This window comes from Podarcis pityusensis (assembly GCF_964106645.2).
Source record: "Podarcis pityusensis genome assembly, chromosome: 11".
NCBI classification, from domain to species: Eukaryota; Metazoa; Chordata; class Lepidosauria; order Squamata; family Lacertidae; genus Podarcis; species Podarcis pityusensis.
In genome coordinates, this window is record NC_138036.1 from 40,547,194 (window position 1) to 40,574,582 (window position 27,389).

At 43.1% G+C, this 27,389-nt stretch overlaps 1 long non-coding RNA gene across 1 annotated transcript; it reads left to right on the top strand.

The window, feature by feature from the left end:
- The first annotated feature begins 12,305 nt into the window (after window positions 1–12,305).
- On the top strand, window positions 12,306–16,757 carry LOC308458557. The gene is made up of 3 exons (XR_013977554.1): window positions 12,306–12,544; window positions 13,336–13,404; window positions 16,667–16,757. It is a non-coding gene; the product is annotated as an uncharacterized lncRNA (long non-coding RNA).
- Window positions 16,758–27,389: the final 10,632 nt, after the last annotated feature.

Below are 27,389 nucleotides of genomic sequence, written 5' to 3' on the forward strand. Positions count from 1 at the left end.
TACTAAGGTAGTAGACTGGTGGGGTTTAAATTTAGCTGAAGCCAATAATTAAATGTCCTACCCCAAATCTGTAATTCAACAGAGGGGAGATTAGCCTCCAAGCACAATGAAGCATTTGGAACACAGGATGGAACAGAAAAAAAATTGCCTTAGGAACTTAGATTGAACAGCCAAGATGAGTGCCTGTCCAAATCTGAGCCCTATATACAATAACTGAGCTAGGGGTTTAGTTTTAAACACATCAAGTGCTGATGGTATGTGATTATCACCTTTTGTATGGAAAAAGTATGTCAGAATTTTGGCTCTTGGAGAGGCTTTTTCCTTTGGATATTTCTGATGTGCTCCCCATGACCCTATTTTCTTGTCTAAGCAGCATCTCATACATTAGCTGAAACAGCACTGCTTTTCATGTGGTGAAGGAGAAGACGGGCTCTTTCCACCACCAATATGGCTTCCGTGCCCTGTGGGAAGGAAGATGGGTGTGTGAGTAGCAGAAGACGACGACGTCAGGGCATGCAGATTTGGACTGTTCCTTCTCCCATCGCAAAGAGCGAACCTATTACAACTGTGCGATTTTTCTAGAAAAAGTGGTACCAGAACTCACCATGAACACTCCCTTGTTCTCTTAGAACGGCAATGGCATCCACCTGAGAGGGGCCAGAACTGCGTTCTGGTGAGTTTTGTCTGGTGGGGAAAAAGCCCTGCAATTGCCCTGTGGGAAGGAACATCAGGTGCTGATTCATGTTCCAGTGAGACTGGCTGTTTTGTTTTGTATAACGTGTGGTCTCAAGCTTATCCGTTGTGTTTCATAAATGCTCTTGGTCCCTTTGAGAACCAAGGGACCAAAGAAACAAGATCTGCATGACCATCACGTGTGTGGGTATCTAATTAATCACTCATTTTTTGGTTGGGAGCAGTGGCAAAAGTGAGTGAATGAGCATATACATATGTCTATGTGGGCTGGTTTCTATACACACCCTTCTATCCTCCATTCAGGCAAGAAAAATGCATTATCAAAATTCAATGACACATTTCAGCCAAGTAAAAACACTCACAGAGAGTGCAAACCAAGGGATGTGAATGGGAAGTGTACTGGGGGCCAAGTGGATGGGCTTGGAGGGCCACATTTCCCCCCAGGCTTGTGGTTCTCCATCCCTGATTTTCATGGTGGAGGGGGAAATTTTGAGAGAGAGGAAAAAAAACAGGGTAAAAATGAACAGGGCTTGAGAAAGGGTGGAACAAAACAGGTTTATTATTTTCTTTGTCATGTAAATGTATTATTTGCCCATACAACATGTGTTTATTTAGATCTATAAAATCAGACTCTATTTCCTGTACAATATAAAAAGAAAGTGCCAATAAAACTTTTATTCATTTCTGTTATCAGGAAATACAAGCCCCAAGGGAAAGGGGGGGGGGGACAGGGGCGGAAATACTGTTCGGACTATAGAGCATCACATCTTAATATGACATGCATTGTGTATGCCTGTTTTAATACTAACAATATTAAGCTCCACAAAGCTTTATAAGCCAACACAGTGAGGACTACTTTTTGTGCTCAGTTTGGACTACGCGAGGTTCACATTTGAATGCGACAATATGCTATGCAATGGAATACTTTAGACCTGAGGTCTTTGTGTTTGGGACACTGACCGCATAACAGTAATTATCTCAGCTTTTCTGAAGCCAAGTGGAATTTTAGTGTAATGTTCTGCCTGTTCCCATCCATTAAATAACACATAACATCTGTGGTAAGAGCTGCATTCTGTCACTTAAGAGGCATCTCCAGAGTCCAGCCCTTATTATCTTGGTGCGATAATAATTTTGCTGGCAATTCAGGCCCTTGTCATTTAGCTGAACTATTGTAACACCCTGAGCTAGCAATGTGATGGATTCTAAGGTTCGCATTAATTATGCTCAGACTTCGGAGCCTTTATACATTCTTTTACGGTGAGGAAAGGCAGCTCTCTTTATTCCACCTTTGTCGGCGTCTCTGCTGCAGAGTTAGTGAATAAATCCTCAAGGGCATGCTGTTTTAAACTCAGATGAATTTGGGTATTCATAACAGTCTTATTACACCACTAGGCTGTTAAGTGGGCTTTAACAATCCTTCAGGATTCTTCAGCACGACTGGTGACTGGGATCATTGCTCCTATTTACCAACAACCAGCTACAGCTCTGAGGAACTGAGAAAAGCAGCCAGGGGCAGAACTGAAATCTCCATTAGAATATACCTCCAATGGGGATTAATCGCGCTCCATATGGTTCAAAGGTCAGTGAGAGGATGAGAGAGGAGATCGCTATGAAGCATCAAGCAAAGTACCATGTGGACTGCTCTGCATGAGACATTTAGTGACTGAATCATTTAAACCAAATGCTTCTTGTGACAGATCCCAGATGGCACAGACAACTGGCCACCTCATATTTAACCAGCTAACAGAGAGCAGGTCTCCAAGGACAACCCCAGGAAAGCCATTTTCATGAACTCACTACTAGAGTAAAATTCATGGGAATGTTTGGAGAACGCCAAGTCTGAGTGTTATCTTGGCACCTGATGTGGAAAACTACCAGCTCAGTCTGGCCTTGTTGACTGGCCAGAGTTCCTGACTTAGATAGTAACCTAGTAACCCCAAGGTCTTTGCTCAAGAGGATTTAGGATATAAGACTGGAGGGAGGGGGGAAACAGACACCGGTGTGTGTGTGTCAACGCTCTGTAGGCTGCTTTAAGATTAAGATGTAGACATGTACAGAGAAGGGAAACAAATTACATTTGGTACAATGATTTTAATCCATCCTTACTTTTGACCTTTTCGATTCACCCTGATATATTAATACACAATAAAATGTATATTTTATATATACAAAGATATGGCTCAGCAATGCTCCTTATAAAGCCAGTCTTACGAGTTTGGGTGCGGATACCTAGAAACCAATTACTTTTCACTTTCCGAGCACAATTCAAAGTGTTGGTGCTGACCTTTAAAGTCCTAAACGGCCTTGGTCCTGTATACCTGAAGGAGCATCTCCACCCCCATCGTTCAGCCCGGACACCGAGATCCAGCACCGAGGGCCTTCTGGCGGTTCCCTCATTGCGTGTTGAGTCACAGTAGCCCCCCAATAATTCACACTTTACACATCAATTTTTGTTTAAGGTTTTTGGCATAATTTTGGCCACAACTTTATTCAATACAAAAATGTGAGTGGTTGCTTAGGCATTGGTTATGACTATCTGTCCTTGCCCTCAGGGACAGAGCTGGCCTTCCGGACACCAGCGGAAGCCAGCGTGGGAAACAAGTATTGGGTGAGAAATAAAGCTGGGCACCAGACCATTACTTCTCACCCTCATGTTCCTGTGGGGCTTGCACGGCCCAAGTCCGACTCCGGGGACAAGGACGAAAGAATGGCAAGCCCCTGGATTTCCTTTAACGGAATTCCCATTCGCATCATTTGGAGGGGTAGGCACTTACCCCTCCAAGCACCAATTTAACCAATGCCTAACCGCCAACCTTACAAGTTGTGACGATTTGCTACGCAGTAGGCAAAAACCAAATGGCACCAGCCAATCAGCCAGATGGCAAAATTCCTACCAGGCCCTCGCACCAAGGCGAACGACCCCATGACAGGCATAGCAAGGTCAAGCAATCCTTCAATACCCCCCTTAAACAAGGGAGGGAGGGCGGGTGATCCGATGCAAAACGGCCAAGAGGCCGTGCCAACGTCTGGCCCCTGTATATATAGACTCTGACCCCTCCTCCGAATTGGCAACAATCAAAACACCCCAGCAACCCAGTTTAACCATTTAAATGGTCGGGATTCAACTAAATTTGCCTAGTCACTGGAGGGTGGCCTGTTCCCAACCGCAACACGTGCTCTCTGCTAGGGAGAACACGCTTTGCGTGTTGAGTCACAGTAGCCCCCCAATAATTCACACTTTACACATCAATTTTTGTTTAAGGTTTTTGGCATAATTTTGGCCACAACTTTATTCAATACAAAAATGTGAGTGGTTGCTTAGGCATTGGTTATGACTATCTGTCCTTGCCCTCAGGGACAGAGCTGGCCTTCCGGACACCAGCGGAAGCCAGCGTGGGAAACAAGTATTGGGTGAGAAATAAAGCTGGGCACCAGACCATTACTTCTCACCCTCATGTTCCTGTGGGGCTTGCACGGCCCAAGTCCGACTCCGGGGACAAGGACGAAAGAATGGCAAGCCCCTGGATTTCCTTTAACGGAATTCCCATTCGCATCATTTGGAGGGGTAGGCACTTACCCCTCCAAGCACCAATTTAACCAATGCCTAACCGCCATGGAGCCCTCAGCTCACCGCCAAACCACTCACAGCCCCAACCAAGACCTCAGCTTGGTCACCACCGCACCAATCCAAGCCTCATTCCCTGAAGCGGAAAGGTGCATGCCATCAGCTCGGAAAAAGGATGGCCTCTCAAAAAGAATCTCGGGGTGGGAAATTGCATCGCCACCCAGCTCCAAAACTTTTTTGACCACAGCAGAATTGATGCGTTTTCTGGCCCTTTCAGTGGCAGCCGGGCAACGACTGCCCTTCCAAACGCAGCGTTGCAAAAGCTTTGACCAAAAAATTTTCGCTGTCGGCACCATTGCACGCAGCGTCTCCAGGTCACCCAAAATTGCAGCACGTAGTGACAAACAGTCCATGGGCACCAGGTCGTTCTCACCAAGCTGCACCACAATAGCAGCTGGCGGCCCCTCCAGGGGCAACTGCCTCCGGATACTTGGCAGGAACTCCGACCAGCGCATCCCACGTCTGGACAGCCAAGACAAGCGAATATGTGGAGGAAAGCCGGAATCTGGACCCAATCCAGATTGCCGTGCTGCGACGCCAGCCCAATGGACGATACTGTGCCCCACAATCCAAACACGGGTCACCGCTAAACCTGATAAATAAGATAAAACAAGCAAAATTTGTAAGACACCAATAATGTTAACGAACATAATCTTTGAATGCATTCGATTTCCAACGACCTGTATTTTATTTCCACTGCCTTATTAACATGCTTTCCGGCCTTCTTGGTGGTACGTTTGTCTAGGCATTGGTTCCCAACTAGCTGCACCTGACCTCAGCAGGGCAGCACTGACGACTGGGCCCCACCATATCGTCAGTACCAGCAAACATTGTGGGGGAGCAATGAATCCCAAGGCAATCGCATCCCGCCAGGTGTCGTTCCCCATAGGGGAAAGATGCACCCCATCTGCCCTAAAGAGGGCAATAGCCTTGAAGAAAATTAGGAGGGTGCAATATTACAGAACCACCTAAAGCAAGGACCTATTTTATTTTATTTGTTATTTTATTTACTTTATTTATTTTATTCTATTATCCACCGCCTTATTAACATGCTTTCTGGCCTGCTCGGTGGTAGTTTGTCTAGGCATTGGTTCCCGACTAGCTGCACCTGACCTCAGCAGGGCAGCACTGACGACTGGGCCCCACCATATCGTCAGTTCCAGTAAACAGCATGGGGGAGCAATGAACCAGGATCAGACTCAAGCTCACCCCAAATGCTCCCAGGGACTCTTGCATGGCCCTACCCCTCAAAAGGGGTCGACAAAAGCATGGCGAATCCTTGGATTCCCTTAATAGAACATCTTTGCGCATTGGAGGGGACAGGTGCTCCAACCCCCCCTCCAAACCACCTTGAACCAATGCCTTAAATTATTTTGAGTCCAGGGAGAGCTGCCATCAACTCAATCCAAGCCCTCTTGCATGCAGGAATGCAAACTTATGCTGGAGGAAGACCGCAAACATTCTCGCCCAGCTGTACCACCAGCACTGCGGGAGGACCTGCACAGGTCACACTCGACCGCACCAAAGGAAGGATCTCCTCCCAAAGCATTCCCCATCTGGACATCCAGTATATGTTCACATGGGCAGGAAGACTGAGATGGCGCCCCAGTCCAAACTCGTCAACATGCTTGCCAGCCTAGTGTACAATGCTGTGGCTCAAATGTGCACAGCTGCTCCTATGAAAAAAGAGGAAATAACAGACAAGCATCAGCACAGACATCATTGTGACACTTCCTGATATAACCTTTGTCAGCGTCAGACTTCCAATGACCCGTATTCACAATCCTGTCTACTGACAGGCCCCCAGTGTGCAGCCTTTGCAGCAGCACCTAATCGTAAGGAATGAGGAGTGTTCAGCGGTAAGCAAGCCGCAGGCTGTAATAACTGGTGCACGACGTAAGCACATTGATGCCGGGCTAACGGGAACCCATTTTCATGCACTAGGAGCGGGCCAGCCCCCAGGGAATAAAAAGCCAAATATTCTGTTATCCATAACCGGGCAAGGGCCCTCCTCACCTGTGGCGGGAAGCCTGATTGTGGCACTCCTGCCCACTAAGTCTGTTTTAGAGTTACCAACTCTAATGACAAGCTCCAAAGGATAAGGAAAAGTCCTGAAGCAATAAGCCTCCAGACTCTCAGCCCCGTGCTGGCTCCAACAACCATTTTCCCAACCCTCAGTGCGAAAATGCAATGGACTACTGAAAGGAGTCTCACCTTGATCTTTAACCCGCAGACAAGTTTTAACTTGTTGCAGATACTGCATAGGTAAAAATTGACTGACTTCCTGCCCACTGTCCTATGAGGTTGGAGCCTATTCCAACCTTCCAAGGCCCTGCGCACTGCAAACTTTATACAAGGGTCTCTGAAAAATAAAGCTTCAATGTAACAGACATTGCAGCGGACTGAATTCGGATAGTTATAACCGCATGCCCAATCTGCAGCAGGTGGACCAAATACTGCAGGATCTGCTCAGAGGATGGGGGCCAATTCTTCTGAATGGCCGAGAACTGCCAGCTTAAGGCTAAGAAATCCATCCAAGCCTTCCCATAAGAGGTAAAAGCAGAAGGGGAAATGGAAGCTGCCGCTCTCTGAAATTACTAATTGTTGTCAAAATGCCACAGGTCTGGAAAAGTCTGGCAATAGCTGAGTCTGGAGCCCAGAATCTGAAGCGCTTCATCTGAAAATCGGATAGTGTCAGCGTAATTTGGAGAGTAGAAAGCACAATATTAAACCTTAAGTGGCGCAGCTCGAAAGCATGAGCGGAGGGGCAGAGACTGTGCTACAGCATGAGGACTGTTTTGCCAAGACGCTCACCACTACCTGGTTATCAGACCAAAAGCAGATCCGATGGTCACTGAACTCCTCGGGCCACGTGAACTGCTACTACAATGGGGAAAACTCAAGAAAAGTTATGTCACATGATTGCCTCACCACACCAGGCTTGAGGCCATGGCTTTGCACACCAGCAGCCCTTGAAATAAAAACCAAAGGGCAAAGATCCAGCAGCACCAGCATGAACCTGAAAATCCCTGAGCGGGTTCAAGGTATCCTGCCATGGCGAACTACTATTGCATACATTCAGGAATTGCTACCATCGCCTGATATCTGCCTTCACCACACTTGGTAGGCATACACAAAGGTAAGGGGACCTCTGTCAGCATCGCCCTTGAGCCAGTGCCACCAACTGGACTCATCCACTTCAGCCCCAACTGGGCTAGGCGAGCTGGGTAGCACTTCCAGAGACCACCTTCTGCACAGGAACAAGTCAAAGTGCTGTGGACTCACAGCTTAGAGTTGTGAGCACCGGATTCACTCCAACAAAAAGACAGTCGTCGCACAGCAGAGTACAGCAGAGTATATAAACAACTCGGAGAGCAGCTCTGTAGAATATCTTCTTTATTCTATCTACAACTATACAAACTATATACAGAGCTTAATAGGTCTAAGTATAAATAAATGCTGCACTGCACTGAGTGTCTGCAGCTGCCCTTAGCAGCAACCTTATCTCTACACATGATCTCTAAGACTCAGTCTCTCTCCCTCTCCGACACTGACTGACTGACTGACTTGGTGCTGGAGCAGAATAAGTAGAGACCAGAACACGCCTCCTCCTCTCTGGAGAATGAGCAGACTCCTCAGGAGATTCTTGGATATGGGAGGGGTGAAATCTAGCCTGGCCTAGTGGGAAGATTAGTTAAGTGACCCAGCAAGATCGGATCTGGTGAAGCATCACTTGCTACAGAGGAAGTATTACAAATTAACTTCCTTCAAGGCAGACAGCTTCTCCATAGCCAAGTGGTATGTTTTAGCAACGATATCCAACTGGATCCCTAAATAAAATGGGAATATGGGCAAAAGGTATTGAGCTATTGCTTGCCAGCTTCCAGCCCCCGCTTGGGCAGGGGGCATCTTGTGCTGCCATCATGATATGTAAATTTACAGGGCCGATGCTGGCCAGAACCCCTAAAGAAGTCCCAACCAAGCTGCCGCCAAGCCAGCTTCCTTTTCAGACACACACTCTGTGCAATGCAAAAAACACACTCCGTGCAGTGCACACACTCTCCATGCAATGCAACTACACACTCCGTGCAATGCAAAAAGCACGCTCTGTGCAATGCAACTACACACTCCGTGCAATGCACACACAAACCCTCCGTGCAATGCAACTACACACCCCGTGCAATGCAAAACACACTCCCTGCAATGCACACACCCTTCATGCAATGCAACTACACTCCATGCAATGCAACTACACACTCCGTGCACTGCACACCCTCTGTTCAATGCAACTACATATTCCGTGCAATGCACACACACTGCGTGCAATGCAAAAACAAAACAAAACAACACACTCTGTGCAATACAACTACACCCTCCATGCAATGCAGCTACACACTCCCTGCAATGCACACACCCTTCATGCAATGCAACTACACTCCATGCAATGCAACTACACACTCCGTGCACTGCACACCCTCTGTTCAATGCGACAACAAACTCCGTGCAATGCAACTACACACTCCGTGCAATGCACACACACCCTCCATGCAATGCACACACCCTCCGTGCAATGCAACTGCAAATCTCCTAGCAATGCAATGCAATTGCAGCCCGTGCAGCGCCGTGCTCTGCAACGCACGCAAAGGTGCTTTCTCCCAGTTGCATATTGCAAACATGGCGCCCGTTACATCCCTCGCAGTGAGGTAACCACCAAAAGGACTTAAGTGTCCAGGTAGAGCAATGGGGGAGCATGCAGCTGTCCCATACAGGGACCAATCCTGCAACCTAGGCATTACCGGCACTATCCGCTGACCCAGTGAAACCAATGCTTCATGGACCACATGGGGACACTATTGAGGCCGGAAACGCTTCCAGGCCATCGAATTCTAGGGCAAAGCCCTAGGATCACCTGCTAGGCCAGGCATAAATGTTTCCAGTGAAATAGCAGAGTTGAGCTAGCCCACAGCTTGTCCAGGTACCCCTGCTTGCCCTTTTAGAGGGAAGCACCCCTTCAAGAAACCCAAAGTTCTTTTATCACAAATGGGCCGAACTACCCAGCAACAGAATAGCCCATAAGGTGCAGTTTGTTTTGTTTTGTTATAACAATGGCTAAGAGGGGTATATGAACCCTGTCTCCCAGGTCCTAGTCCTGCACTTTAGCCACTAAGCCACAATGGCTCATCTCTAAAATGGCAGTCGCCACTATCAGGGCAAAACAAACTTAAAGAAAATAAACTTGTTCAGAAACAGCATAGTTCAAGAGCATATACAGAGTGCTCATAGTCCTTGGAGGCACAGAGAGCCATAAAGCCAACCTTCGGGGATACTATAAACGAAAGTGATACCAGCTAAGTTGGGAACAGCCCTGACTAGCCCCACAATTTCAACAAGAGAAATGGGGGAAACCTTTTTGCGAAAGAAAGCCCCTAACGGGGGCTCTCTCACTATTGGGAAAGGCAAGCCACAGATACAGGGAGAATCTTCCTACAGGGCAGGGTAAGGGGTGGGGTGGGAAATTGAACAGGAAAAAGGGGGGAATTAAATTATTTAAGGGACTAGAGAGGATTAAAAAGAAGGGGAAAATAAAGAAATAAAGAAATGTAACCAGACAATGAGAAGATTGTCCAAGTGCTCCATGTGATCCGATGCAAAACGGCCAAGAGGCCGTGCCAACGTCTGGCCCCTGTATATATAGACTCTGACCCCTCCTCCGAATTGGCAACAATCAAAACACCCCAGCAACCCAGTTTAACCATTTAAATGGTCGGGATTCAACTAAATTTGCCTAGTCACTGGAGGGTGGCCTGTTCCCAACCGCAACACGTGCTCTCTGCTAGGGAGAACACGCTTTGCGAGAAGTAAAGTTACAGGGAACCAGACAGAGGGCCTTCTCGGTAGTGGCGCCCACCCTGCGAAACACCCTCCCTTCAGATGTGAAGGAAATAAGTAGCTATCCTATTTTTAAAAGACATCTGAAGGCAGCCCTGTTCAGGGAAGTTTTTAACATTTAACGCTGTATTGTTTTTAATACCTGATTGGGAGCCGTCCAGAGTGGCTGGGGAAACTCAGCCAGATGGGCGGGGTATAAATAATAAATTATTATTATTATTATTATTATTATTATTATTATTATTATTGCCGGGGAGAGCTATTACTCAGGTAGGAGGTTTGTACCTCTTACCTTCTTCTCTGGGTAAATCCACCAACTGGTCTTTCCCTCCATCATGGAATGCCCTCCAAAGAGATGCTCACCTAGAACCTACTTCGTGGTCTTTTGGGTGCCAGAATAAGACATTAGACTTTGCCCTGGCTTGTCGTACTTCAACTGTTCAAATATTTGAGGTCCTTTTTGCAAATATTTTTTTTTCTGTTGCTAGTTTTATTCTGGTTTTATGCAGTGGCTGGCTTTGTGTTGCTTTAGTTTTCGTGTTTGTTGGGTCATTGCTTTGTGCAGCTTTAATTTTTACTATCAGATGCCCAGAGAACCTTTGTTATTGGGTGGTATATACTTGTTATAAATAAATGAGACCCCACATAATGGAACGCAACATGAATTGTCCCATTGGCAATTACATCTCTCATCTATATCTGAAAAGTGTTGTCTTATTCCCTCCACAACAGAGAACACAAACGGTTTATTATTCTAAAGTGTATTTATTATTAATTCCATTTATATCCCACATTTATTCTGTGGAACTTCTGCATCTGAAATAATAAATGAATCCCTGGCATGTAGAATGCTTAATTTCAATCCCAGATTGATCTATTTCTACCAATAATGTGAAAATTGCTACATCACTAGGTTATGGATGTCATTTGCACTTTGAACTTTAGCCTCTAACATATTTTCTTTTCTTCTCTTTTCTTTTCTTTTCTTTTCTTTTCTTTTCTTTTCTTTTTTCCTTGATGATGAATCAAATTTTATGTCAACCGTAGAAGCAATAAAGCAATTATTTTGCACATGACCATGTGACATTTTAAAAGATCTGTGGACAAACAAAGGAATATATTGTCTCTGCACTTTAATACGAATTTAATACCTTTAAGGAGCATGGGTGTCACTTCAAAAGGAGCTTAAAGGAACTGTGTCTGTGCATTTTATTTGAATACATTTCACAACAGATGCATAATAATATGAGAAAATGAGATCTGAACAGACTCAGGCCAGTGATGCTTCAGTCCAGGATTCTCAGGTCTCTGAGGATTAAACTGCACATTATAGTAAACACATAGCCTGAATCTATGCAGGCAACCATACATTTTTTCCTTACTCATAAATAAGTGGGGGGGGGGGCTGATCAAGAAACAAGAGGTTTAATTCTTCCTTCTCCTGCTGGGATCTCCCCCAAAACTATCTTCATTCTACAAACATCTGTAGAGAGAATAAAAAGACCTTACTAGTGATGAGCACAATGCCAGGGGATGGGGGGCAGTTGGGGAGGAAAGGGTTAAACCTCAGGGAAGGATTAAATCTGACTACCTCACCTGCTGTGATCCTAACTGAATAAGCACACTTTCTTTTGAGTCAAAACGTGAATAAGCACACACACACACACACACACACACACGGCTGCCGGCTATGTTTTCAGACACTCCAAGTGTACCTATTTTCCAGTCCCGGATTTACAGAAGCTGTCCCAGTTTCTAATTTGATCTTGGAATGGCCCACTTTTCCTCAGGACGACCCTATTTTCACCAGAGAAATGTTGGAGGTTATGTGTATTCAATGTAATGGGTACCTTGACCCTTAGATTCAATCTATATATACTACTAGACTAAGAGAGCTGATTTCTGAAGTACTTGGCTGAACTATCATTGTGGTCATTACTGAATGCTCTCCTAATGAAAAACAAACAAGCATCATTTCTCATCTACAAGTAGATGAGTTAGAAGTTAGAAGTGGACAACCCAAGAGTCATGAGGAGTGCGTAGAGATGATGCTCCACTTCTTAAGCTGGCAACCAGCTGCGGGCAGGTCAAGGCCTCTGGAAGCAGTGACCCTGTTGCCATGGTGACAGGGCAATGACAGTTGCAAGGGCAAGCTCTGGATATCTTGCATGAATTGGGAGCAGGCAGAGGAAGCATGACAGATCCCACCAAGAGGAATTTAAACTTAGAAGCTGAGAGAAGTGTCTCTAGAAGTGTCCAGAAGGAGACTGAACATTGAAGGAAGAGGCAGAAGGGTGGTTTTAACCTCTCCCCTTGGAAGCAAAGACCTCAGGCAAGGTCAGATTAAGGTCCCTAGCACAGAATTTTGTGTGTGTGTTTGTGTGTATCCCTCTCTTCCTCCTCAGTTTTCCTTCACTTTTCAGTCCCCTAATCAAGCCCTGTGTCGTCTGCTGGTCACAAGAAAGCACTGGCCTTCTTCCCTCTGCCATATGGTAGGCAAGGTCTCACATGGGCATTAGAGATAAAGTTTTGAACCCAGCTAATTCCTGCTGATGGGCCACATTTACCACCAATGGTGTAAAGTGGTACAGTTCGTTCTTTCTGCCGCATGTGTAGATGATGCAACAGATTTTTTTTTAAAAAAAAACGCAGCATACCAATATACCAAATTGTGGCCTTTTCTCCACTCCCAACTTCAGGTGCTTTGAGGCGTTTGAGGACTAAAGACGGATGGGCTCACGTCCAGTTTCTGGACATAAGGCAATCCTCTACCCATCCTCAAACAATAAGCAACATTCTCCTATCAGCAAGAGGTATACATTCGATATGTTCTGACTGCAGAAAAGCCATTCCTTTCCCTCCCCAATAAACATTCCAATGTGAGTGTTCTGCCCTACGTGGCTGTAAATAGGCCAAGAGTAAGCCATGATGAATAGCGAGAGCTCCAGTAAACTATTCATCTAGCTGACATCATCACACTAAGCCTTCACCTTCTCGCATGGATTTAGGAAATGAAGCTTGGTTCGCAGCAGATAGAAGAAACATATGGTGAATTTTATTAGTCTTCAGAGGCAACTTGAAAATCCCAGGAGCCTTTGTGATTGCTTTCTTTCCCATTATATCCGCAGTGGTGTTAGGAACCACGCGTAGAGAAGTGGAGTGATGATGAAGATGTGGATTATCCTTGCATGCAGAAGGTATATTATGCAGTTAGATGTTGCTGCCACACTGAGAAGAAAACTCAGACAATAAATGCCAGGAAGCATGTAAGCAGCAGGAGTAGGCATGAGTGCCGTCCTGTAAAGTGTTCCAAAGTGAAAATCAAAGCGAGGAGATAAAAGCAAACATTGGTCTGGGCTTTTTAATCAGGCGCCTGGAGCAGAGCTAAGGCAGGAATGATAAATCTGTGACTATGTTATAGTACAGGGAGAGAGAGCACCACAGTTGATCAGGTCAATGTTTATGTTAACTGTGGTGGAAATCATTGAGCACTCACCTTTCACCTGCGCAAATAAATCAGCAGCTTAGAAACTGTGGCTAATTTATGGCATAGCATGCAATCTCACTAACAACTCAGGTGGAAAGGTAAACAATTTAAAACAATCCGAGATTTATTTGCAGACTTCATACACTAGTAAATGTGGCCTGCTTCTAATAATTACTATTAGAAATTCTTTGTTGGCAGGAAAATGTGGTGAAATTTAGTCTGATTCTGACGTAATCATGGAATGTGGTTGGTTAGCTAGCCCTTTATGTACCCTACCCCAAACCAGGAACTTCACAGTCAGAAATGCTGGATGTTAACTATACAGAGTCTTTCAAGGGGGACTGGAAACATTTTCTTGTCCATGTGAAAAGTAACTTTCCATATGCAAAGTCCACAGAGGGGTTTGAAGTCTAAGAGAAAAAAGAGCAGAACATAGTAAGAAATCTGTTAAAAAGGATGAAACAGAATATTCTAATTATATGTAATCATGATTATAAACATGGGTGCTCAGGAAGTCATTGGTATTGTAGAATAGGATTATACTGTAACTGTTGTGTGATAAAGTGTAACTTTGAATTTTGAAATAAAACAAAACATTAGAAGTCAAAAAAGGAAGAGCCAATCTGCAAAATGAAAAAAATCTATAATCTGCATTAACAGTTCCAGGTTCGCACATACATTAATGTAAATAAAGTCAGTTTATCTATACATGATTATTATTAGCTCTTCAATGTTTCAGTCTCATTTGAGCGAGGGGCATTTGGCTTGAAACCCTGAAGCAAAATGAAAAGGGGAGGTCAAAACACTTTGGGGTAGGGCTTAAATAATTTGGGAGGAAGACGAGTGGAGATGGCTTACAATTCCAGCCAAAGGGATCCTTCTTAATTCCCCCCACTTTTTTTATTATTTTAAAACTCATTTTTCCCCCCTCCATAAACTCTGGTAATATGGCACAGCAGCACAGCTCTGGCTACTGCTGCTACCATTTTCCCTCCCCAACATGTCATGTCACAAAACCTGTTGGGAAAGCAGTTCTGAAAAGTAAGAGAGGGAATCTGAAGCCCCTCTCCATTCTCCTTTCTGAAACCATTTAGAAACCCAACGGTGACACATTTTCACTGTTAGGTAACCCTTTCACAACTGGTTAAATCTTCTCTTCCCTGTGGTTCCAATTATGATTGGCCTCATGCTGCTACTCAGCTTTTCCCTAAGTTTAATAGCAGCATGGGGAGAGGAAATTCCACCAGCATTGCAGGAAAGGGGAGTTTCAAAACTTTATTCCGCCTGCAATCCCTGCTGTGTTGCTCAGCTGACTGAGAAACAACTGAGAGAGGTGAAAAGGGGGCTGGACTACAGAACAAAATTAACCCTTAGATGGACCCCACTCCCTTCTTCCTGCTTCTTGGCTAATCAGTGGGAGGGTATTTTGTGGGAGCAACCAGAAGGTGTTCAGGCCATGCAGATTGCACACTTCTGAACAAGAAAAAGAAAAGAAAAAAGGAGAATTTTTTCCATGGAAATTATATACAGTGGTACCTCGGGTTACATACGCTTCAGGTTACATACGCTTCAGGTTACATACGCTTCAGGTTACATACGCTTCAGGTTACAGACTCCGCTAACCCAGAAATAGTGCTTCAGGTTAAGAACTTTGCTTCAGGATAAGAACAGAAATCGTGCTCCGGCGGCACGGTGGCAGCAGGAGGCCCCATTAGCTAAAGTGGTGCTTCAGGTTAAGAACAGTTTCAGGTTAAGAACGGACCTCCGGAATGAATTAAGTACTTAACCCGAGGTACCACTGTATACTGAATGGAGAGTGTGCATATTGCCCAGATATGCAAATGTCACCAAGGTATGCGCATTCCCCAAGGCCTGTTGATGACTATGCATAAGAACCAGAAGATATATAAAATTTCATTGACATGTTCCAAGACCTGTTGGAGATGGTGTATGTGCAAAATGGGAGCAAATCTCTCTTGATAGAAGGATAATGTACCCATCTTCCACAAGGCCTGATAAATGTGCACAACTGTCAGTGTAAAGTTAGTCTAGAAATCTTCTCCTTGTTAAGGGGAATTTGGAGATGTTTAGGGAAATCTAGAGAAAGACTCAGCCATACGAGGTCCTACTTGTAGCACAGCTTAGATACAGGTGTACAGTGAGATGTAGACCTTTAAGAACAGAACTTTGCATTCACTCTTTTAAAAAATAATAAAGAAAATAAAGAGAAGAGGAAGTTATGAATTTTCGGTGTTCAGATAAAGATTCAAAATGTTCTTGAATGCCAAGAAGACTTTAAGAATTTACTTAGGTTCACAAAATGAGTGATATGGGTGCTGAACATTTTTCTAACAGAGCAGAAGTAAACCATAATTTGCTGCTCCATTAGATTTTTTCCCCAAGGGCTGATAATGCATAATTTATGTACATGCCTATTTGTACCAGAAAATGCTGAATGAACTAAGCCAAGAAATACATCAAAGCCTATTGGTCCTAGCCAGCAACGTAGGATCAGGCATAACCCAGAGCCTCTCTTAAAATAACTAAAAGCAGAAAACTTGGGAGACAGACAAAGAGAACTGCAAAGGGGCTTAATAACGTAGACAAGGGATAAGAGATGCAAGAACCATGACAGATGAGGGTGGAGGAAATAGATCCTTATGAGAAAATGGAAAAAGCAAAAGTTTGAGAAACGTGCAGATGATGCAATTGAAGGGGGTTGGGAGAAAATGTCAAATTTGGTTCAAAATGGAAAACTGGCCTGTTCATTCAGTGTACGTGAACCATGAGTATTTAATTCAGCTCAGTTGATTTTGATGGCCTAAGTCAGATTTCTGTATTCATGGCTTGTGTCTAAGTGAAGACACCAAACAGAAACTTTATTTGTCTCTATAAATCTAAAGAATTTGAGGCATAAGTAGAAAAAAGCAGCACCAAGGACTAAAAGCCTTTCATTTTTTCACTAAACACAGGGTCGGATCCAACATCATACCAGCCTAAGCAACAAGACTTCCTATTCCTTTTCCTCCCTTCAACAGCCTCCATGCTCTCCAATCTTCTCTAGAAGACATACACACAACCCAGCAATTTAGAGAAAAATTGGTGAATATGCAGAGAGGAGGAGAGGGAGGGTAAATTCCATTTGTGCAAGTAGAATCTATTACACAAGCAGAGTGTAATAATTAGATATCACCCATTATGACTTCTCCATGAAGTGAAATGTGAACAATACATCTGAGGGGGGTGTGGGTGGGTGTGGGTGTATAATCTACAAACCTATAAAAAACATTATGAATTATTATTATTTTTTTAAAAAAATACATTGAATTTTCCCTAAGGCTCACCATCTAGTGTCACATTGTATACTGCACTTAAAATGCACTTAAAATGTTTTATTTGCAGCTGTATACCTGAGTCCAGAGAGAGAGAGAGAGGCAGGATACAGAGTTCAGATAAGTATGGCAGTATCCCAAATTGATGGCTATTATTTAATAAGGCTAGAAATACAAATATTCCAGGATGGGGATGCAAACCGTATGAATCATATTAATATTAACCATATTAATATTTTGAATAAAGGTGCATAAGTGTTCCAAATTAGAATGTACAGACAAGCAAAATATTTCTCCAAGTCATTTAATACAAGCTGGTGTTGATAGCAATTCATTTTCACAGCTCCGAAGCTATTTGAAAATGACAGGAGAAACAAATATGCTAATAACAACCATGGCATTACTTTCGGGGTCCGATCATTTTTCATTGTACCAAGTCCTTAAGAGAAAGGACTATGTGTGGTAACACTATCATTGTTGTCTATTAATAAATATTTGTGCCAATTGTCTGATTTGCTAAGAGATAGGCAAGTCAGTATTCTGCACAGTGACCCAAATATAACTGAAATCCACTGTGCAGTATAAACGTGTAAACAACTCCCAAATCCAGTACAAAAGCAAAACATGGTATATAAAAAAAGCTCAGTGTGCTGTCATTCATCGGTACTGCTAAAGTGGGAGCAGGGGGAGCACAGCTAAAATCAGCCCAATTTTCTCCAGGGACCAGTACAATGAAGCCTGTAATAAAGCAATGAAGGCATCTTGGGAGAAAGTGCTGAATAGATGGAAACAGCTCTTCACCCAGTGAACAGGTCACTGGTGTAAATTACAAAGAGCATGATCCTGTCAGATGCAACATAATGATCTTCAAGATACTAAAGACAAGAAATGCCATGTCCTAAAGCTACAGATGCATTTTGACATGCTGGAAATATTTTGGAACATTTTGAGGCCAAGTGTGTGATAACCTTGACACCCTCTGAAAAAGCTGCCATCAAAACGACTAAACAAACACCGCAACGGGCTATGGAAATTCACTAATCTGGACCCTGAATTTTCAGAAACCCTCATTCAACATCCTCAGAAAAGTGTTTTCAGGTTGCAGTTACCCTATATTTTACCTCCATTTTCATCCTAAGAGTCTATTAGAATATGAGAATACCAATAATGTACCACATTGTTGAAAATCCAGACAGTTTCAGAGATCTAAAAACAAGTAATAACCTAATAAAGTCAGTGGCATAGCATGGGGGGGGGGCACAGGGGCGGTTAGGGGTGCAAAATTTCAACACCCAGTGCTGCCTCAATATAGCCCCATGGTTCCAATGCTAGGCTCCATTGAAAATGGCTTCTCCCTGCAAACCAGGAAATGACCTCTCCAGACAATGGAACAACTCTTCTTTTCTTATCTCTGTGGCTGCAATCTCCTGGGTGATGTGGACACCATAGGGAGTTGAATGTACATGCTTTTCCTTCCCTCCCACCCTCTCCGCCCTGGGCACTGGCAACCCATGCTGCACCACTGCATTATGTATATAGACACTCAATAAGAGAACAGACACTTGTTTGTATTTTGCATACAATGTGCTGGGCACATTCCTCATGCCCATAAAGTTGTGTTCCGTCTGCATAATGCCAATGTTTGGAGCTCATTTCCTGGTTTTGTTTCCCCACTGTATTCCTTCAACCGTATACAGCAACCTTGGTATTATCTTTCCTTTCTGGAATCAATTCACTAAAAGAAAGAAAGAAACTTTATGTATGCCAACCAAAATATTAGGGCTTCAAATGGGACCAGCTAGAATTATTACTTTCCGTGATCCGTTTTGTCTCTCCTAGACTGTAGCCATAAAATATAGTTAATGAATATTAATCTATACTGAAACACCTATTGGTCTCTGTCATGATTAAGATGTTTAGTTTCCAAGCAGTTGTAAAATATCTGTGCTAAGTATTGATTTTGTGAAAAATGTGTCATTGTGAGGTATAAACAGAAAAAAAATAAAAATCCTGTGGTGAATGAGTCTCTAGATAACAATTCATTTTTGAGAAAGCAATGTCTCATCACACCTGCATATTGAAATATCCCAGCTGGGTCAACATGAATGTAAACACAAGGTGGTTAGAATTTGTTTTCTCCTACTAGAATATTTTCAAGAGGAAAATACTAGAACTGAGGGCTATGATTTAAACTTTAAGAACTTGGGGGCAGGATGAACACCTTGGAGGCAGTGCTTGGAGGCAGGATTCTGATCAGATGTTAACTATCCCTTGTGCATCAAACATGCAATGGAGAGAAGACTGTCATCCTTCGCCCATCCATTAATTTTACGAAGCCAAAGCTGTGGTCATTGGAACATTCATGTTAAGACAGGAAGGTTCAGACTAATAGTGGTCCAAAATAGGGGACCTGTGTGGTTCAGATAAATCCCTCTTACATATTTTTTTGTGGAGCAATAGCCCTGCATTCTGCCCCTGCACATGCCTCAGATTCACAGTGAGTGGGAGGTGATTCTGATTGTGCTGATGTAACATCATATTATCATGATGCTGAATTCTTCCCACATAGTCTTCCACATAAGGGGGACCCTGACTGGTGCAGGTTCCCTCCCAGAGCTCTGTATGAAGTTCAATTGCATATTCAGCAAAAGCACAGGTGGTGGGATATGGCTGGAACATCATCTGAGGGCCTTCTTTTTGTGCCTCCTGCACGAGAAGTTTGGAGGGTGGTGTGACGTTAACATATGAGAGTGTTGGAGGTGAAATAGTTAAACAAGTTATCCAATCAGAAGCCAGGGGGTGGAGTCAGAGGGACTATAAAATCAGCTCTGGGAGGGGCGAAAGGAGAGTTCATTGGGAGTTTGGTTGGAGTGGGAGTGAATTGGGATAGAGTCTAGCGGTAGGTTTAGTGTAGTGAAATAAGTTGAGTCAGGAACAGTTAGGAGCTAGGAAGACAAGTAAATATGTGAGAGGTGGTTTAGCAAGTGAGAGCAGGTAGCAGAAGCTGAAGGTCTGGATAGGCACCCTATGATTGTAATTGACCAATACCGTTTATGAAACCACAAGCTTGTTAAACTGCAATAAATAAACAGAAGTTTATGTTCCAATTTAACCCTGACTAGACTCAGTATTGTACCAGGTAGGGCCTGAGTGGTGCCAGTGAGAAATAAAGTGGTGGTACAGGGATCAATAGACGGTGTGATCGCCACAGGTGGCAGCATTAGAAAGGGCCTTTTCTGCAGTGGCTCCTCATTTGTGGAATGCTCTCCCCAGGGAGGGTCATCTGGCACTTCCATTATACATCTTTAGGTGCCAGGCAAAAACGTTCTTCTTCAACCAGGCCTTTCACTGATTAACAGTCTATGTCCTTTAAAATGTGTTTTTGGGTGGGGCGGTTAATGGTCTATTTTGTTCTTGTTCTTGTTTTTATTATGTACTTTGTGGTTTTATTTTATATTTTTATGCTGTGACAACAAATAAACAAGCAAGCAAGGGACATTACTGGCAGACAGTAGATCATTTCCCACCAAATGCACAAGGGGGTGTTTATCAAGAAGTAGGACTTGGAAAATGGGTGTTCAAATCCCTACCCAGCCCTGAATGTTCCTGAGTGGCCTCCCTGAGTCACCATCTCTCCATCTAATCTTCTTCACAAAATAAATATGCATGTAAATATATTTAATTATTTCTTCTAGTGTAAAATTCACCATTTTTCTCAAATGAGACATCATAAAAATTAAGGACTTAATTTGCTAATATCTGCATTTCAGCCATCGGTGTGAATGAGTGAATTGGGGAGAGATAGAGAGGTTCATAAATTCTTCTCTCCCCCCCCCCCAAAGTAATTATTTCAATCAAGAGGCAAAAGATTTCCTACTACCTAGTCAAAGCTAAATTAGTTAAATTTAGTTAAATTAACAAAAGGGTGTGGTACTACTGTAGTTGCTTAACGGAACTGTAAATTAATGGAATTCTAAATTCAGTACATCTGCCCAGTTTTTCCAAAAGACTAATTGAATGAAAAGAGAAAAAGCACCTGTGAAAAGCACTTATTGAAGAAAGCAAGTAATAATGTTTTATTTAAAATGTAGCGCCTTTTAGGAAATTATTCAACCAAGTTTACATTTTAATTCTAAGCCAAACTGTGTTATGTATGTGGGTTTTTTTTATTTAAAAACATGCTTAACACTGCCACTTTAATTTTGAAATAAATGTGTCTGTTGAGCCATGATCTGGCTCCAGATCAGGGCCCCCATGCGGTTCATATGCCCCCAAAAGTAAACAGCACAGGGGTTAAATGGCAGAATATTCTCCCAGGCAACTAGGATAGAATTGGGAGCAGATGACCAGATCCAGGCCTTGAAAATAAAAATAGCAAACCTTAGGATAGGCTACATTTTGTGTCTAATTCACTTAATAAAAATGTGCTTCTTATTTGTTTGTTTGTTTGTTTGTTTGTTGTTTATTAAATTTGTTTAACACCCTTCATTCAAAGATCACAGGGCAGTTCCCAAAATAAAAATATTGTGTGCAGCTTTGGACAAAGTACCAGCGTGAAAAATGAAAGGAGGGGAGTACCTCAAGAAAGAAGCACAAAAACCTGTTTTACATCACTTTACTCCTGTGCAGATCCTGCTAGCTCTCCATTTGCCGTTTGGCGTAATAACCTACAGTTTGGCACAGGGAAAGCCGCTTGCAGCTAACTGGTGCCAGATGTGCTATATCAGTATATGTGACACTTGGCAAAAACCCTTTGCCCACAGGATGCAACGGCCTACGTAACTAAGCCTTCAACCAGTTTTCTGCAAACAGCAGCCTCACCCACTATGAGGCCATCTGCTTTTGAAACCAAGCGAGGGAAACTAAGCAAAGTCTTACATCCTTTTTTTGAAAAAAGAGAAAAAAGCAAGGCTTTACTTCCAAGTTAAAGAATAAACAAATTTCTTCTCACACACAGTCTCTCTCGCTCCACCATCCACTATCACACAGGTGGCCTACTTTGACCCTGGCTGCCTGGTTTAAAAAGTCTGATTTGTCTTGTTGGCCAGTAAAGTCCAAAACTCTTCTCCCCACAGCTTGCCATTGCAACAGTGAAAACAGTGAAGGCGGGCAGTTGTCCATTTCAGCTCCAGTAGCAAAAAGAAAAATGAGGAGGGGGAAGGCAGGAGGAAAACTCCTAATGGTGACCTCTTCTGGTACAGCAGTGAAAGAACTGCACAGATTCCAACTGTCCGGTTCTTTTTCTTCTCTGGACCATCGCAGAGCAGCTGTCAAGACAGCGATGCTCCAGCTGCTGCGGCGAGGAGCTCTCTGTAGCTGCCACCAGAAGTGGCCATCTGCCAGTGCAAGAAGGGATGCTTTGCCTCCACAGCTGCAGTAGCAAGAGGCAGGCACAGCTAGCTATTTTCTGTGGTGTGCGGACTGGAAATTGGCAATGCAGATAGGCACCACGATGGGCTGTTTCACCGCCACGTTCGCAGCAAGGTAGTAACTGCCACTAATTTGAAGGGGCTCTTTCTCCTCAAGGTATTTCAGATATGTTTGTGTGAGGCAGAAAGAGACAGAGAAGATGAGAGAAAAGGGGGAAGGAATTAAAAGTACAGTGGTACCTCAGGTTAAGTACTTAATTCGTTCTGGAGGTCCGTACTTAACCTGAAACTGTTCTTAACCTGAAGCAACAATTTAGCTAATGTGGCCTCCTGCTGCTGCCGCGCCCCCAGAGCACGATTTCTGTTCTGATCCTGAAGCAAAGTTCTTCACCTGAAGCACTATTTCTGGGTTAGCGGTGTCTGTAACCTGAAGCGTCTGTAACCTGAAGCATATGTAACCTGAGGTACCACTGTACTATTTAATATCCTGGCCCCAAAGTAGGCATTTCTCTCTTTCACCCTTACACACACAGAGAGAGAGAGGTGAGGAGACAGAGCTCTCTGTTTAAAAAATTGCGGAGAGTATTAAATTTCTTTGACTCTCACCCAAAGTGTACCAAACGTCTCCTCCAGCAGAAACCTATAGCTGATAAAGACAGGGTGAGGGAATGGACAGGAATAATTAATTGAAAAGTAACTGAGTTGGAGAAGGATCTGGTAGGAAAGTCATTGAGCAAGAACTATTTTGGAATGATCTGGATTGGATTTTAATTTGCGGTGGGTGCAAATTAATTGAGGAATCACAGAAACAGAGAATTATAGAGTTGGAAAGGACCACCAGGGTCATCTGGTCCAGCCCCTGCAATGCAAGAATCTTTTGCCCAACGTGGGGCTTGAACCCACAACCCGGAGATTAAGAGTCTCATGCTCTAACGAGTGAGCTCCAATTTTATTTGGATGGCTAATTAAGGGAAAGCAAATTCATTGAATTAATCTGGTTTTGATGGGAAATTGTCATTGCCTTCCATGAAATCTCAATTGTAGCAAATGATTTCTAAATTTGCATCTGAATATATGAATTAGTGTCTTGCCTTTTTTAATGCCAATTTGTGCCCTCCTTTTTGGTGATGTGTTGCTTCCTTTTGGTAACATCTCAAATGCACAGCTATACCTCTCTCTCAACTATGCTAAAACTGGTATAAAAGGTTCCTCCTCCCAAGTTTATTATAATTAAAACGTCCATATATTTTGTGAACAAAGCACTTTCCATTTTTCCAAATACTTCCCTTAGTTACAAAAACTGCATAACTAGGGATCGGTATCACTACTGTCCAACCTACATGGGCAAAAGGTTTGGTCTTAGCTCATTCAAAGTCAGGGGACAGCAATATTGAAAAATAACGATTTCCCCCCCAATTAATCAGGACAGGATTGTTCCTCTCTCCCCATTTGGAATCTATTAGGGCACATCTGCACTCAAGCAGTCCTAGATCAGACTGTAAATTTTACAGTTGTTCTTTACCTTCTGGCAGCCAGAACTAGGATAAAAACATCTTGGCTGCATGCACTAGAAAGGCATTCATTCTGAGTATTAAACTTTTGATTTATTATCCAGTGGCAAAATAGACTCATTGCCCCCTTTTAAAAAAATACAGGACTCTAAGTTTTCAATCTTCATCTGGCTGGTGGAAAGAGCGAGTGGTTATAAAGATTTTTTAAAATATCACCATCATCATTTTTTCTTTACTCCTTTACCCAGTTTTTTAATGGCATACTGAGTCATGCCTTAAAAATACTAGCCATAAGGAAGTCTTTAGCATGAGGAAGATTTTCAAAGAGTTAAAAAAGAAAGAAAGCCATAATTGTGGGTTCTTTTCTTTTTCTCTTTCATAATGTCCTGGTATCCCAAGCAAAGATTCTGTCTGCCTGATACATAAAAGTGGTGAGATTTCCTTTTTTTATATGAAAAATAGAACACACAGTGCATTCCATCCAGCTCTCTTAAGGTCTTGCTCCTGCCTGCCACACAAATCAATATATGTGGATCTTAGCCACTGATTACAAATGAACCAGCTATTTAATTGAGACTTATAACAGCATCTTCATCTATAGATGTCTATAGACATGTTTAATACCATATAGCTGCAACTTAATATACTCCTGGAAATAGAAGGTATCTCTCCCTTCCAACATAACCCATATGTATGGGGCAAGGGCAAACATAATGTACCTTTAAAATACACCAAAAGCGAAATACTTCTGCTTTATAACTGAAGTAACATAATAATCCATACATGAGACATGAAGACAACATGAACCTAGGCAGGAGTTTGCTGGAAGAGCAGCAAAAGTACATCCTTCGTCCCCAACAGAACAGCCATCCAAAACATCAATTTGATGTTTTAATGAGTGCCAACTTTCAAGGCAAGCTTGAGATTTTTCTTGTCAGTTAAATAAGAGGCTTGTTCTCTAGGGCATAAATATATATCCAAAGGAATATTTATTCACAAAACTCTGGTACACCTCTTTGTAGCTTCCAGGGGGAGAAAAACTACAACACCATAGCATTGGAATTACCCCCAGATGGCACTCCAAGATTCTGCAGCCTCCAAGCTGGTCGAAAGGAGTTTGCAAACAGTTCTGCCTAAAAGTATCAAATAGACAAATGAGGTTCGCAGGACAACAGCGCCTGGAGAATTGTTTGGCCTTTGTGTGCCCAGGCTGTACATCTCGGCTGCTTAAACTGATCGTTGGGATTCCCCAACCCGCCAGTTAACCATGAAACTTAACATGTTGGCAATACTGTACTCTATGTCTGTATTTAATGCTGGACTGGTTTGGAGAGACCAGCAACAGGCAAAGTATTATTTTACAAATAGCATTGTTAGAATGAATAATCAGAATGTTAAAGGTTCAGTTACATGTGCCTTCACTTCATAACATTGAGACCACCTGCAGGATACTTTCAGATATAAGGTTTACAATATGCATGTCATTGTGCAAGGAACTTATCAATCTTGTCATGTCAGTCATGTATTTTCTTCTCTCAAATTATACGATCAAGATGAAGACCATCCTGATAAATTATTCCATGGACTGGAACAAAATATTGATTCATTGATTGATTGATTGATTGATTGATTGATGGGTGGGTGGGTGGATGAATTAGAACATTCACATGCCAGATTTCCACCTATTTTGATTTCAGGCTGGTGTGCAACATACAATCAGTACAATGAAACAAAATGAAACAAAATAACAATGATAACAACAGGTTTGCCTACAATCCATGTGTTATGTTATAGCTTTGCTATGCAACCCTAGTAACAATTTGACTTAACATTCAACGCATCCAGTATTTAGGCTGCCAGTGGCTTAAATGACTAGTGAGATAAACTGTACTATCCCTAGGGAAAAGAAACCAGTCACTTTTCACTTGTTGAATAATTAGTTCTAGCATGATGCTACCTCTTGACCCTTCGTCTACCTAGGGGCATATTAGGTACTGTGAAAGAGTGGGAAAATATGATAGAAAATAGGTTAAAAAGTGAACAATTTAAATAAATGCGGATACTGGTTATAATTAGTATCTAACTGTGCTAGCAACAAGATTTTAAATTGAGTTTTTAAATGAAAATGTTTCTGTCTCGCATGCTTCTTCATAACATCCAACACACACAGACAATTTCTAACTAGGTTTTCCTTGGATGTTAAACCTACCAAAATGAATCAGGAGGGCTTAGTGAACCTTATTTCTGTTGTTTTGGTGGGCTGGGTATTTTTCTTCTTCAAAGGCAAGCAATGAGAAGAGGCTATTATCTGTCCTGCAAATAGAGATTTTTTTCTTTATCAGTCTTTGCAATTAATCAGATCCGGATGATTAGCATCCACAGGAGTAACAAAGATTGCTCTATGCTCTGTTGACATTATGAGAACAGAGTTTAAATGAGTGCCTCTTCAAATTCAGCTCCGATTGTGCTCCACATTAATAATGACTCCAATTGACTGAAAATGGCACAAAAAATATACCCAATTAAGTGTCATTACAAGAGTTCAGTCAAATACCCACTTTGAAAAATCTCTTGGAAAAGATTAAGTTCCATGGAGTTTATAGTAGAATGCAGGGGTGGTTGTTCCTTAATTCTTAAAGGTACATTGTCAATAAAAATAATTTTAAAAAATGCTTGAGTTAATAATTTAAAAAATGACTTATTTTCCATTCCCTGCCCCCTAAGAAAAGAGACAATGTTTGTGAAAGTTTGTTTGATTTCTGCAAAAAGCCAGCTAATTATCACTAGTTTACAATTATATTATCCAAGTGTATGGACATGAGGATTTTTCCCCCACTACAAAAATGCAATGCATATCTAATGGCCTACATGTGAAAGAGAAGAATGGCAGGCCTCAAGCTTGTGGAATCTGGTCCCCCCATCCCCAAAGGTAGAGGTAAAGGGACCAGAAGCCTCAAGCGGTGGTTCCCATGTTGTGACCAGCATGAAGTGGGGGCTGCCCAGCTCCCCTCATTCCCCGCAAGCCTTCCTTTCGCCATGCCCTCCGCCTCTTGCTTCTTCTCCGCTTGCTCATCTCTCCCCACCACACTTCCTAGGGAGAAAGAGAGGAAGGGGATGGTCTCTCCAGCTCTGCCACCGAGCCTAGGACAGCTGCAGCCCCGCCGGGAGAGGCGAGGCGAGAGGGCAGGGAGGACATTGGGCTGCTGTTGCTAACTCCCCTTCCTCCCCAGTGGGGTAGAGACTGCTGCTCCTCCCGCCTCAGTTTTCTTTCACCTGCCTCGCGATGACGATGAAGCGCGGCCTGTTGGGCTTTTCTTTGAAAGTGAAAGTGCCCTGGGCGCACAGAGGCAGTGGGAAAGGCTTGCGCGGCTGTATTAGACGGGAGGGAGGGGGGAGCGGGGAGTGGAGATTGCAAAAACCTCCCCCCCCCGTGCACTCAGGGCAGGTTGGGTTTGTTCCTGTCGCTGAGAGGAGAGAGGAGGC